The 12,848-nt window shown below is 41.9% G+C and overlaps 1 long non-coding RNA gene across 1 annotated transcript; it reads right to left on the bottom strand.

Annotated features, from left to right (window-relative positions):
• Positions 1-4,793: 4,793 nt before the first annotated feature.
• On the bottom strand, positions 4,794-10,827 carry LOC142286392 (uncharacterized). The gene is made up of 2 exons (XR_012747569.1): positions 7,064-10,827; positions 4,794-5,696 (listed from the first exon to the last, which is right to left on the bottom strand). It is a non-coding gene; the product is annotated as an uncharacterized LOC142286392 (long non-coding RNA).
• Positions 10,828-12,848: the final 2,021 nt, after the last annotated feature.

The raw sequence follows: 12,848 nt of genomic DNA, 5'->3' as shown, positions 1-12,848 counted from the left end.
CTTGTATATAGGGGCAGTATTATAGTAGTTATATTCTTGTATATAGGGGCAGTATTATAGTAGTTATATTCTTGTATATAGGGGCAGTATTATAGTAGTTATATTCTTGTATGTAGGGGGCAGTATTATAGCAGTTATATTCTTGTACATAGGGGGCAGTATTATAGTAGTTATATTCTTGTATATAGCGGCAGTATTATAGTAGTTATATTCTTGTATATAGGAGCAGTATTATAGTAGTTATATTCTTGTATATAGGGGGCAGTATTATAGTAGTTATATTCTTGTATATAGGAGCAGTATTATAGTAGTTATAGTCTTGTACATAGGGGCAGTATTATAGTAGTTATATTCTTGTATATAGGGGCAGTATTATAGTAGTTATATTCTTGTATATAGGAGCAGTATTATAGTAGTTATATTCTTGTATATAGGGGCAGTATTATAGCAGTTATATTCTTGTACATAGGGGGCAGTATTATAGTAGTTATATTCTTGTATATAGGAGCAGTATTATAGTAGTTATATTCTTGTACATAGGGGCAGTATTATAGTAGTTATATTGGTGTATATAGGGGCAGTATTATAGCAGTTATATTCTTGTATATAGGGGCAGTATTATAGTAGTTATATTCTTGTATATAGGGGCAGTATTATAGTAGTTATATTCTTGTATATAGGGGCAGTATTATAGTAGTTATATTCTTGTACATAGGGGGCAGTATTATAGTAGTTATATTCTTGTATATAGGGGGCAGTATTATAGTAGTTATATTCTTGTATATAGGGGCAGTATTATAGTAGTTATATTCCTGTATATAGGGGACAGTATTATAGCAGTTATATTCTTGTATATAGGGGGCAGTATTATAGTAGTTATATTCTTGTATATAGGGGCAGTATTATAGTAGTTATATTCTTGTACATAGGAGCAGTATTATAGTAGTTATATTCTTGTACATAGGGGCAGTATTATAGTAGTTATATTCTCGTACATAGGGGCAGTATTATAGTAGATATATTCTTGTATATAGGGGCAGTATTATAGTAGTTATATTCTCGTACATAGGGGCAGTATTATAGTAGTTATATTCTTGTATATAGGGGCAGTATTATAGTAGTTATATTCTTGTATATAGGGGGCAGTATTATAGCAGTTATATTCTTGTATATAGGGGGCAGTATTATAGTAGTTATATTCTTGTACATAGGGGCAGTATTATAGTAGCTATATTCTTGTACATAGGAGCAGTATTATAGCAGTTATATTCTTGTATATAGGAGCAGTATTATAGTAGTTATATTCTTGTACATAGGGGCAGTATTATAGTAGCTATATTCTTGTACATAGGAGCAGTATTATAGTAGTTATATTCTTGTATATAGGGGCAGTATTATAGTAGTTATATTCTTGTATATAGGGGCAGTATTATAGTAGTTATATTCTTGTATATAGGAGCAGTATTATAGTAGTTATATTCTTGTACATAGGGGCAGTATTATAGTAGTTATATTCTTGTATATAGGGGCAGTATTATAGTAGATATATTCTTGTATATAGGGGCAGTATTATAGTAGTTATATTCTCGTACATAGGGGCAGTATTATAGTAGTTATATTCTTGTATATAGGGGCAGTATTATAGTAGTTATATTCTTGTATATAGGGGGCAGTATTATAGCAGTTATATTCTTGTATATAGGGGGCAGTCGGATCTTTATGAGGATGTTATTTGCGGGTCACTTCTGTGTAATCGTTGAGGGGATATATGAGGGTCTCGTGTGCCGTGGTCTCAATCTCGGGTGCAGCGGAGGACTCGGCTTTTGTCTCTGCAGTTTGGAGTATCGGGGGACCCCGCCCGCCCCAGTGTTCTGTGGCTTTTGTGTCCTTATGAAGCGGATGCAGGTAACAATGTCTGGCAGCTGCAGGTTGGTCTTTGGCTCCCGGCCCGTCTTTGCGGTGATGTAATTCGCCACCTCTGTCGTCCGGCCGGAGAGTCGAGCAGGAATGAGAGCAGGTGAGGGGGACGGGGGCCCGGGAACATTTTCATCCGAGGGCGTGACGAACGGCGCTATGATTAGAGGACGGCTGCATTATTAGGTGGACAGTGTGGCGGTATTATCAGGGGACGGGGTGACCATATTATCGGGACGGTGTGGAAGGTGTTAAATATTGTTTGTATAGAGTCTAATGTAAGGTACAAGGGAAACACAGGTTTGCTAAAGAGTTCTTGTATTACTTCATAAAAGTGCACAAACCATAAGAAGGGTTAAACAGGTGCAAGGGAACAAATTAAGCAGGAATAGATCCTCAAAATTCAGCAGAAGTCTCGGGGTACAAGTGCAGTAAGAGAGACTGAAGTATAAGTGTATACGGCCGAGCAGAAGGGTCCTGTGTGGTTACGAGCTCCAGGATCCAAACCAGAGGACGGCAGAAAAGTAGATCCTCCATAGACTTCAGGAGACCAGGTTACGGGCAGACTGCAAACAGGATTCAGAAGCACTGGTCCATCAGCTGAGGAGGCTTAAGCAGGTAATTGGCAGGAACATAGAAGCTGAGGAATCCATATTGACTGAGGGCAGCAGAACAGGAAGCAAGATGGCCAATGGAAAAAAAAACAAGGCAAAAAGTCTGGAAACCTCACATTACTCCCCCCTTAGGGGCGGCCTCTGGACGACCCCAGACCAGGTTTGTCTGGGTACCTCTGATGGACCTGGCGGAGTAAGCGGGGGGCATGGATGTTGTTGAGTAGTTCCCAAGAGTGGTCTTCCGATGAGTAACTCTGCCACTTAATCAGGTATTGTGGCCGATTTCTGGGCAACCTGGAGTCCAGGATCTTCTCCACTACAAATTCTATCTGACCATCAGTTAACCCTGGATCAGGAGGGGAAGGGGAACGTCAGGAAATGTATTGGGCACTGCTGCCTTCAGGAGAGAAACGTGAAACACAGGATGGCTTCTCATAGTTCCGGGCAGATGAAGACGACGAGCCGCAGCACTTACAATCGTGTAGGGTCCAACGATGGGATTCTCAACTGAAGGCTTCTGGTTTCTGGCCAGACCAAATCTCCTACCTTGAAGGCTGACAAGACTTATCAGCTGCTCTCTTATCTCTTTCTTGAGCCGATCCCAGGTTCTCTTAGAAGATCAAGATTCCGCTGTAGTGAGGAGATCCTGCCGGCCACAGCTGGTAAGGGCGAATCTATGGGAAGGCGAGGAAGAATATTGGGGTGATAGCATAAAAAGGAGGCTGCTTATGTTGAGGATAAAGACTCAAGGGGTCTCCCGGGGTCTCACCGCTGTTTACAATTATCTGGAATGTCGTGTGTGCACTTTGAGAAGAAAATAACGGACTACAAGTCAGTTCTGGTTTCTCTCACGACAGGCGCCGGAGACTCTCTCAGTTTATTGTTCACAGTAACTTAAGGCCCTGTGCGCACTAGGCAGTTTTACCGCGGAAATTTCTTGAGAAATGCTTGTGATCTTTCTGCAGACATTTCCCAGCAAAACCTATGGGAAAAAAATAATATCTGCGCACGCTGCGTTTTTTTCTCAAGAAAATTCTTTGTGAAGATTTTATTGAGAAACTTTCTTGAGCAAATGTGCAGTCTCTTCTTTTCCGCAGGTAGCTGCGGTGACCCCCGGAATTTCACTCCATTCACTGTAATGTAATCGCGACATACCGCGGGTATACGCAGGTAGCAAATGATGTGCGGTATACCCTCGGTATAGCCGCGGTTTACCTGCGGGAATGCTCATCGCTGCCTGCGGTTTTGCAGGGAGTGAGGTCATTATGACAGAAGAGGAAGCGGAGCAGAGTAAACACACACGTCACACTGCCTGGACGCCGCACACAAGCACTTCCGTGTGACCTCCAGGTGCCCATGCAGTCTGTGTCCCGCTCCAGCCCCGCGGCTGCCTGTACTGCTGTGTCAGTGTCTGCCCACAGTATCAGCAGCTTGTCACACAGCAGTGCGTGCAGCCGCAGGGATGACGGGCGCTGCCATCAGGAGGTGAGATGACATCATTACCTGCGGTGACGATCTCCTGCCTCCTGACGTCACCGCTGTCACTGCCGTCTATGCCTGCAGCCAGAGACTGTCACTAGCAGTGACGTCACGGGCTCTCGCGATACTGCTGAGAACGCGGCGGGCATAGAAGGCAGTGACAGCGCTGATGGCAGGACTGTAGGAGATCATCACAGCAAGTAATGATCTCATCTAACCTCCTGATGGCAGCGCTCGTCATGCCCTGCAGTGATCTGGGCTGACCTATTGATGTTAGCTCAGGTCACTGCATTGCTCTTCCAGCCAATGGGGAACATTCTGTTCTTCATTGACTGGGACAGTGACTATGGTATGGATCGCCGTGGGACCCCCTTATTGGATTACGCCAGACCTGGATTTGATTGTTCTTGTCAATAAATTGGTGAAAGAGGGAATGTGGGGAGTGTTTTTTCAAATAAAACTTTTTTTGTTGTCTATTTTTATTTTTATTACTGACTGGGTTAGTAATGTCAGGTATCTGATAGACGCGTGACATCAGCAACCCCAGGGCTTGATGCCAGGTGACATTACACATCTGGCATCAAACCCATATATTACCCCGTTTGCCACCGCACCAGGGCAACGGGATGAGTTAGGGCGAAGCGCCAGGATTGGCACTGTCAAGGTCAGAATGACGATGATGATGATGAGACTCAAGGGATCTCTTGATATCCGGCTGCTGCTTCTAATTAAAATGTCATGGGTGCACACGAGAATGAGAAATAACTGCACAGCAAGTCAGTTACATCTATCTCCATGACTGGCTCTTAACCAAGTGTGTTCTTTATTGTTTGAAAGAGACTCTAGACCAAACAGTAAGGGGGTGTGAACAAAAGTTTTAGTCCAATCAAGTATCGTAAGTCAGGGCTTCATGACGTAGAGAGATCTACATATTCTCCGTTGATTGGTCAGTCTAGGATCCAGGAATTTCTCTTTGTCCATCTGTCTTGGGTGTAAACCAGGAAATGGTGGCCATATTCAAGCTATACATATATATCCTAGTATATACTGAGTTTAAGGAAAATACACTGAATATGCAATATACATATATACATGTTAATAAGAAACAAAAGCATTCACAAATATGTGAGTTAGTTCACATCTACTGAACTATATAACTGAGTCTATGAAATGGCTGAATTAAGTATTTTTGGATACTCAATTCTTTATCCTCAACAGTCCCCCCTAAAGACTTACTTCTGCCATTTCTAAATTCTAAGGGTACTGTGTTCCCTTAGGAAGAGAGGTAGAAAGATCTGTTGAAAAACCTGCCTAACTGAACGTTGAAACATGGGCGGAAAGGGGAAAGGGGTTTTCTTCACCGGTTTGAGACCAAGGACTCCTAGGCGAGTCCTCACCCTTTGTAGTTGGACTTTCCCATGTCTCAAGGTTCTCTAAGTCCTCTCTTCTAACTGTTCTGGCAAGACTGGTCTAAAACTGTACAGGGTTTTCTGAAAAGGATAAGTATGAGCAGAACGCTCAGTGCAGCTCTGGTTGATTAACCCTTCTGCAATGCGAGGTGTGGATCCATAGATTTTCTGTGGTTGGATCAGCTCCTCTAGTGTTGACTCATGGCTCTTTCTCGCTTGTCCTTTAGGATCAATCAGTCTCCTGACTGGAGACCATATGCTAATAGCTCTGATTTAAGATCTGGAATTGGAGAATACACCTGTTTAGCACACTATTCAGTCAATTATATAAAAATATACATGTCTATGCTAAACCAAAAAACATCTTACATAAAGACCTGCTTATTGCAAAAAGAAAACAGAACATATACATTTTATACACCATTTACTAGTTTCCACTTTTCTATAAAATATACACTTTTTGTAAACACATTTTTCTTTACATACCACCTTCATGTGCTTCTCAACAATAATGTCGTTTTCTGCACAGGAATGCCTCTGACCAAACCTGGAGAGAAATTTACACAACACGCACAGACTTGCATACAACGTGCTCATGATATACATCTATAATCAGTTTGCAGTCTCTAAGAATGGGTAGAGTAGGTGCAGGGTGTTTCTACGGACTCTTTACAGTTTTTTCTCACTTCGTTCTAGGCACTTGTCTCACAAGACTGGGTGAATCTGCCCACCTGGGTACTGAACCCGGTGTCACCAAAGCACACACTGACAATTGTTTTTCACAGATGTTACCTGGGCCATCATTAAGAAGAGCTCTCATGGCAGAGAAAGCTTACCACCCTTTGTCCACAGACCTTCCTCAGTCAGCTGGCTCCCTGCATGTCACACTCCATTCCTTGTTGTTTTGCTTGTTCCTGTAGGGATTTAAGAACACAAGGAGTAACAGAAGTCACTGACGTGACCAATGTCACCAAGGCATGGTCGGTATTGGTGAAAGACTCTCAACTCTAGGCCCGTTCACTGCTTCTTGGTCAGCTGCACCTGTGCAAGGATCTTCATCCAAATCCATCAGCTCAGATCTAGACTTTCTTTTCGGCATACCTAATTCATTTGACAACAGGAAAAAATCTACAACCTACATACACCTCTAAAGACTCTTACCCACTCCTGTTCTACCCATCAAGAGAGGCATTAATGCATCACTGTCTCCTGTATCAATAGGATCGGAGGGAGTGGTCGAATTTAGATCTACCTCATGTGGTGTAAACAGCAACATATCCAGTGCAGAATCGACCACCATCTGGTTTCATCTATAAAAACAAAAACTTAAAAATATACATTAGATCATTCTTATAACTTCATCTCTGATCATAATACAGTTAGTGGTCATCTATACCTCACATGACTGAAAATACCAAATAAATAAACAAACAAATAAATAAACAAATAAACATATAAGACAAGACTTTCCTATTTCAGTTAACAGATATACCCCATAGTAATCTAATAAACATAACCTATGGGAAACAGGTCAGCTTCAAAACCAAGGTCAACTTCAAAACCTATCTAATATGCCTGCTGCGCCCTCCAAGAAACTGGAGAATATAATTAATACCTTATTCCCCCCTTGTTTAATTGTTTATTTACCAATATGGCAAAATTCAGCATTTGTATACTGGTATTCCCTAAAAGAAAAGATAAAATAGCAGGTAATAAATTAGCCACATACTAAAAGGAACAAACACTGAAAATAACGTACATCTCACAACAATATACATTACTGGGGAATTTTAAAACTTTACAATAAACAACACTGTATCCATAAAGAAAAGAAAAACCTTTCATACTAGAAACGACTGAGACATGATGAAATGACAGCTGTGACTAGGCGACTAACTGGCAAAAAATATATGAATGGTTTAGAAATAATCGTAAAAACAGAAAAGGTGATAGTCACAAAATAAAAATATATTGTTCAAATAAATCGCCATTAAACACAAAACAACACAAATTATATCGCACATCCCATAAAATTTAATATTCCCTATTCAGGTATAAGCAGCAAACTAAAAATGGGAAATCCTGAACTCTAAGGGTTAAACCAAACTCACGTCACTATTGGAGAGAGACACATTCCATTCTTCTTAAAAGTGAGACAGGAAGAAGGAAAAAAACTCAACCTTTGTTATAACAAAGACGTAGCAGTGAACACATCCATTAGCAAAATCTACATTGGATACATTATACATTTTTCCTAATTCCTTTTTACAAATGGATTTGATACATTTTGACATCAGTAGGGGTAAGTCGTTTACAATTTTTGTTTTAAATTAACTAACATAATACAAAGATATATATATATTTACCTTCCTCTATTTTATTTTATGATATAATGCTGCAGGACTTTTAAAATACCAATTAATTTTATGTGAACAGATCTATTTCCACATCATTTCTGTAAAAATTTCACTTACTTATCTTTGACTTGCATTTATGGGATAACTGAGTAAACAAATATACTATTTATACTTATTCAAATATGTTAGTCATTTATACCACAGAACACCTCCCACCGGGGATGGGTGGAGAGCTTTGAACAAAGAGCCATTTCGAGGGGTGTGGCTTATGAGGTGTACTGCCATCAGTGGGTGTAGCAAGACGGCTACCACAGGAAGTTCCAGGCACCTGACTTCCGGGTGCAGCATCCATGTTGTGACTCCCTGGGTGTACTGGGAGTGGCTGGAACTACGTAGTAAACCAGGGATACTTTTGGTGCCTGTAAATGTGCATTTCAGCATACAAAGGAGAGATATGATTAGCACCAGATATAATGACTTCTAGAGAAGAACAATAAGGCACCGCTAGAGAAAAATATTTAGTGATTCTACAAACAGCAACAGACAGTGAATGAGGTCTTTGTTCTTCATTATAAACTCACTACAGATTAATCTGAACTTCAATACATGGGTTGCAGCCTGCCATCTAGTGGTAGTCCAACGATATTACACAACTTTTTGCAATCTTTTATATTTTTTCCGTTTTTTGTAACTAGGGCGACAGCGTTCTCAGCTCCTACTAAAAAACAATCTCTTCTTGAACAGAGTATACAGTGCTCTAGCTGGATTGGCCACATCCAACTGAACCCTCTTCCCGCTTCCCTACTATGCAATAAGGACATACTGCGACGTCCAACGTACGAATACAATACCGTTCCTCGTACGTTCCTATTTTTCCGGCGTCTCACATAGCAGTGCATGAGTTAATACTCAGGGGAATACGCTGGTTCAAAACACTTTTCTCCACCACCGGAATCCCTCCCCCTCTTTCCCGTGTTAAGCGGACGCACTTTTTCAGCGTCCAACACGTGGATACTAATACCGTTCTCCACGTGTTCCTATTACCGGCCATTAACACAAGAATCGATGTATTTTATATATATATATAAACAAAACACTGGGGGACACGCCAATTCCCTTATCTCTCTGTTCCAAAAACAAACCAACGATTACAAAATGCTGAAAAACGCATAAACTAGTTAATTTCTCTCAAATCCAAACTAAAATAACACTTGTTTTTCTTTCAAATCATTATAACTCTGCTTGCTTTACGATACAAAGGCTGCAGCGATCTCCTGTATATCAGCCCACTGACCCCTCCTCTCTCCAAAGAGCTGCGCTGTTTTGTCTCTGCCTGTTCACTCCTCCACCCCCCTCTCGCATTCCTTGTTCTCAATAGAAAGACTGCTATAGATATCCCTGGGCTCTAACAGACCCCCCCCTGCTTTTTCACAGAACAAAGGCAGCAGCTGCATCGCAGCTGCATTCCCAGCCCCCATCCTCTCTCCCTCCAGTGAACAACAACAGACAACCAACTCTCCGAGAACCAAACAGAGAAACCACAAGCCTGACCAACTATACACTTTATACAAATAAAAACAGCTACTCAAGAAAAAGCCCCCCATTTCTAAGTACAGACAGCCGGATACTTTACAACCTACCCCTAGCCCCCATGGGAGCTGGGTCCTTCTAGCCCACCGGCGAGTGACAGTCACACCGTTAGGTCTCCGGTGCACTACCATTCTCCGGACTAGTGACCACCCACTTTCGCCAGGTGTCTCGATCCACAGGTAAAACAGCACACACAATGTATATGATGTTCTTACCGTGAAACGGAGGGTGATCAAGTCCTCGATATCGAGCAACACCTGGATACTTGTGGAGTAGCCCCAGACGTCCGGAAAGTGGAAGCTCTGACTCACTCTTCTCGGTTGCCCCACACTTGGTGCGCCAACTGTCAAGGTCAGAATGACGATGATGATGATGAGACTCAAGGGATCTCTTGATATCCGGCTGCTGCTTCTAATTAAAATGTCATGGGTGCACACGAGAATGAGAAATAACTGCACAGCAAGTCAGTTACATCTATCTCCATGACTGGCTCTTAACCAAGTGTGTTCTTTATTGTTTGAAAGAGACTCTAGACCAAACAGTAAGGGGGTGTGAACAAAAGTTTTAGTCCAATCAAGTATCGTAAGTCAGGGCTTCATGACGTAGAGAGATCTACATATTCTCCGTTGATTGGTCAGTCTAGGATCCAGGAATTTCTCTTTGTCCATCTGTCTTGGGTGTAAACCAGGAAATGGTGGCCATATTCAAGCTATACATATATATCCTAGTATATACTGAGTTTAAGGAAAATACACTGAATATGCAATATACATATATACATGTTAATAAGAAACAAAAGCATTCACAAATATGTGAGTTAGTTCACATCTACTGAACTATATAACTGAGTCTATGAAATGGCTGAATTAAGTATTTTTGGATACTCAATTCTTTATCCTCAACAGCACGTCTAATGGATGCGCCACTTCTGGGGCAGCTGCAGCCTGCTACTTTTAGGCTGGGGAGTGTCCAATAACAGTGGACCTCCCTAGTCTGAGAATATCAGACCCCAGCTGTCCGCTTTACCTTGGCTGGTGATCCAATTTGGGAGGGACCCCACATTTTTTGTTTTAAATTATTTATTTAATGTAAAATAACAGGGTGGGGTGCCCTCTGTTTTGGATTACCAGCCAAGGTGAAGCTGCCAGCTGTGGTCTGCAGGCTGCAGCCGTCTGCTTTACCCTAGCTGGCTACAAAAGATGGGGGGGACCTCACATCATTTTTTTTTAAATTATTTATTTTTTGGCTAAATACAAGGCTAAGCACCCTTTAGTGCTACATGAAAGTCACTAAAGGGTGCCAGCTTAGAAAATGCAGGGGGTGGGACATTATATAGGTCTTTCTCATCAATCTATTCATCTATCCATCTTTCCCTCTATCCATTATCTGTCTATCTATCATCTATCTATTCATCTATCCATTATCTGTCTATCTATTATCTATATTATTTATTGCAGTTCAGCATAAAAAAAACGCAGGGATCAACCTGCGGAAAAACCGCGGCAAAAATGTATGTGTTTTTCCCGCGGTTTTGGTGCGGTTTTATACTGCAGGTGCAGTGATCTTCAACTCCCAGAAGTTTCTCAAGAAATTTTCTTGAGAAAAATCACTTTTCTAGTGCGCACATAGCCTTATAGTTCTAGAAAAAGACAAGATGTAGGCAGGATATAGTCCAATCACATATCGTAGGCTGGACTCGGGACATATATCAGTTTGCATAGTCTCTGCTGGATTGGTCAGTCCATACGTTAAGAATTCTTCTGTTTCCCATCTTCTTGGGTGTTGTCCAGGAAGCAGGAGCCATCTTTAAAGTTACACGTACTCGTATATTGTATTAAGGAAAATTATATATATATATATATATATATATATATATATATATATGTAGTAAAAAAAAACCAAAAGCATTCATAAATATGTGTGTTAGTCTGGATCTATGAAATATCTGAATGAAGTATTTTAGGTTACTTATTTCTTAACCCTAACACTTAGTGGAGGCCTTCAGAGTTATTATATGGAAGCTCAGTGGGAGTAGATCCACCCAGTCATGCTGTAGATGGCAGATAAAGCAGCGGAGATACTGCTCCACCGTCCGGGTGGTCCGCTCAGATTGTCCATTTGTCTGGGGGTGAATAGCAGAAGAAAAGGTTGACTGATGTCTAATGCCGCACAGAAATTTGAAGTGAATTGCACCCCTCGATCAGAAATAACCTCATCTGGTAATCCGTGCAGACGAAACACATTTTGAATGATTAGGTCAGATGTCTGTTTCGCAGTGGGCAAGCCAACACAGGGGATAAAATGAGCTGCTTTCATTAAACGGTCCACCACCACCACCAACATAGTGTTCTTCCCTCGAGAGGTCAGCAATTCTACAATAAAGTCCATTGCAATGGAACCCCATGGATGGGATGGAATAGGCAGGGGCTGTAATAGACCTGTAGGTGAACAACGTGGAGTCCTGAATCTCGCACAGACTTCACATGAAGTAACGTAATTTTGAACGTCTCTTCTGTAAATGGCCACCAAAAGAAACGAGAAAGGAACTCTTGAGTCTTTAGAACTCCTCTGTGTCCAGCTATCTCTGAATCATGAACGAGGTGCAGTACTCTCAATCTGACCGCCTCCGGTATGTACAGACGTTGCCCCTGACACCACACACCATTTTTGAAGACCAGACTTACTCCATCAGACGGACGTGCTAGCAAGGAATCTGAATGATATGCCTCCTTGATGTCATCGAGTCTTGATTATGAATCACTCCCAGGAATCTGGAAGAATTGTCTTAGGAGGCGTGAATGGAATGGTGTCAGTCGAGACGATCCTAGACGGTGCCTCGGCCTTCCCATTGCGTGACCCAGGCCTATAGGAGATGACAAAACTAAATTGATTTCAGAAAAGGCTCCAATGAGCCTGGCGAGGAGTCAAGCATTTGGCCGACCTGGTAAATTCCAGATTGCGGTGATCTGTCAGGACGATTATCTGCTGTGTCGTCCCCTGAAGAAGGTGTCTCCATTCCTTGAAGGCAGCAATAATGGCCAGCAATTCTCTATTTCCCACGTCATAGTTCCTTTCCGCTGAAGACAACCGCTGGGAAAAGAAATCACAGGGATGTAAGACATTATTCGCACCTGTCCTCTGTGAGAGTATGGCACCGATGGCGCAGTCCGAGGCATCCACCTCTACTATGAAGGCAAGTTCAGGGTTAGGATGAAATAAGATAGGTGCGGAGGTGAATTTATTCTTCAAACGGAAAAACGCTTCGTGGGCTTGAGGCGTCCGGGTGAAAGTAGACTCTTACGGGTAAGATGTGTGATAGGTGACACTACCTCAGAAAAGGTGACATTACCTCAGAAAAGGTGACATTACCTCAGAAAAGTTCCTGATGACTCGCCGATAGAAATTGGCAAACCCGATGAAGCGCTGAACCTCCGTTACATTCTTGGGAGCTGGCCAGTCTTCGATGGCTTGAGTCTTGCTTTCAT

This window comes from Anomaloglossus baeobatrachus, unplaced genomic scaffold (assembly GCF_048569485.1).
Source record: "Anomaloglossus baeobatrachus isolate aAnoBae1 unplaced genomic scaffold, aAnoBae1.hap1 Scaffold_655, whole genome shotgun sequence".
Taxonomy (NCBI): domain Eukaryota; kingdom Metazoa; phylum Chordata; class Amphibia; order Anura; family Aromobatidae; genus Anomaloglossus; species Anomaloglossus baeobatrachus.
The sequence above is the reverse complement of the archived record's forward strand: the minus strand, read 5'-3'. Positions and strand labels throughout refer to the sequence as shown.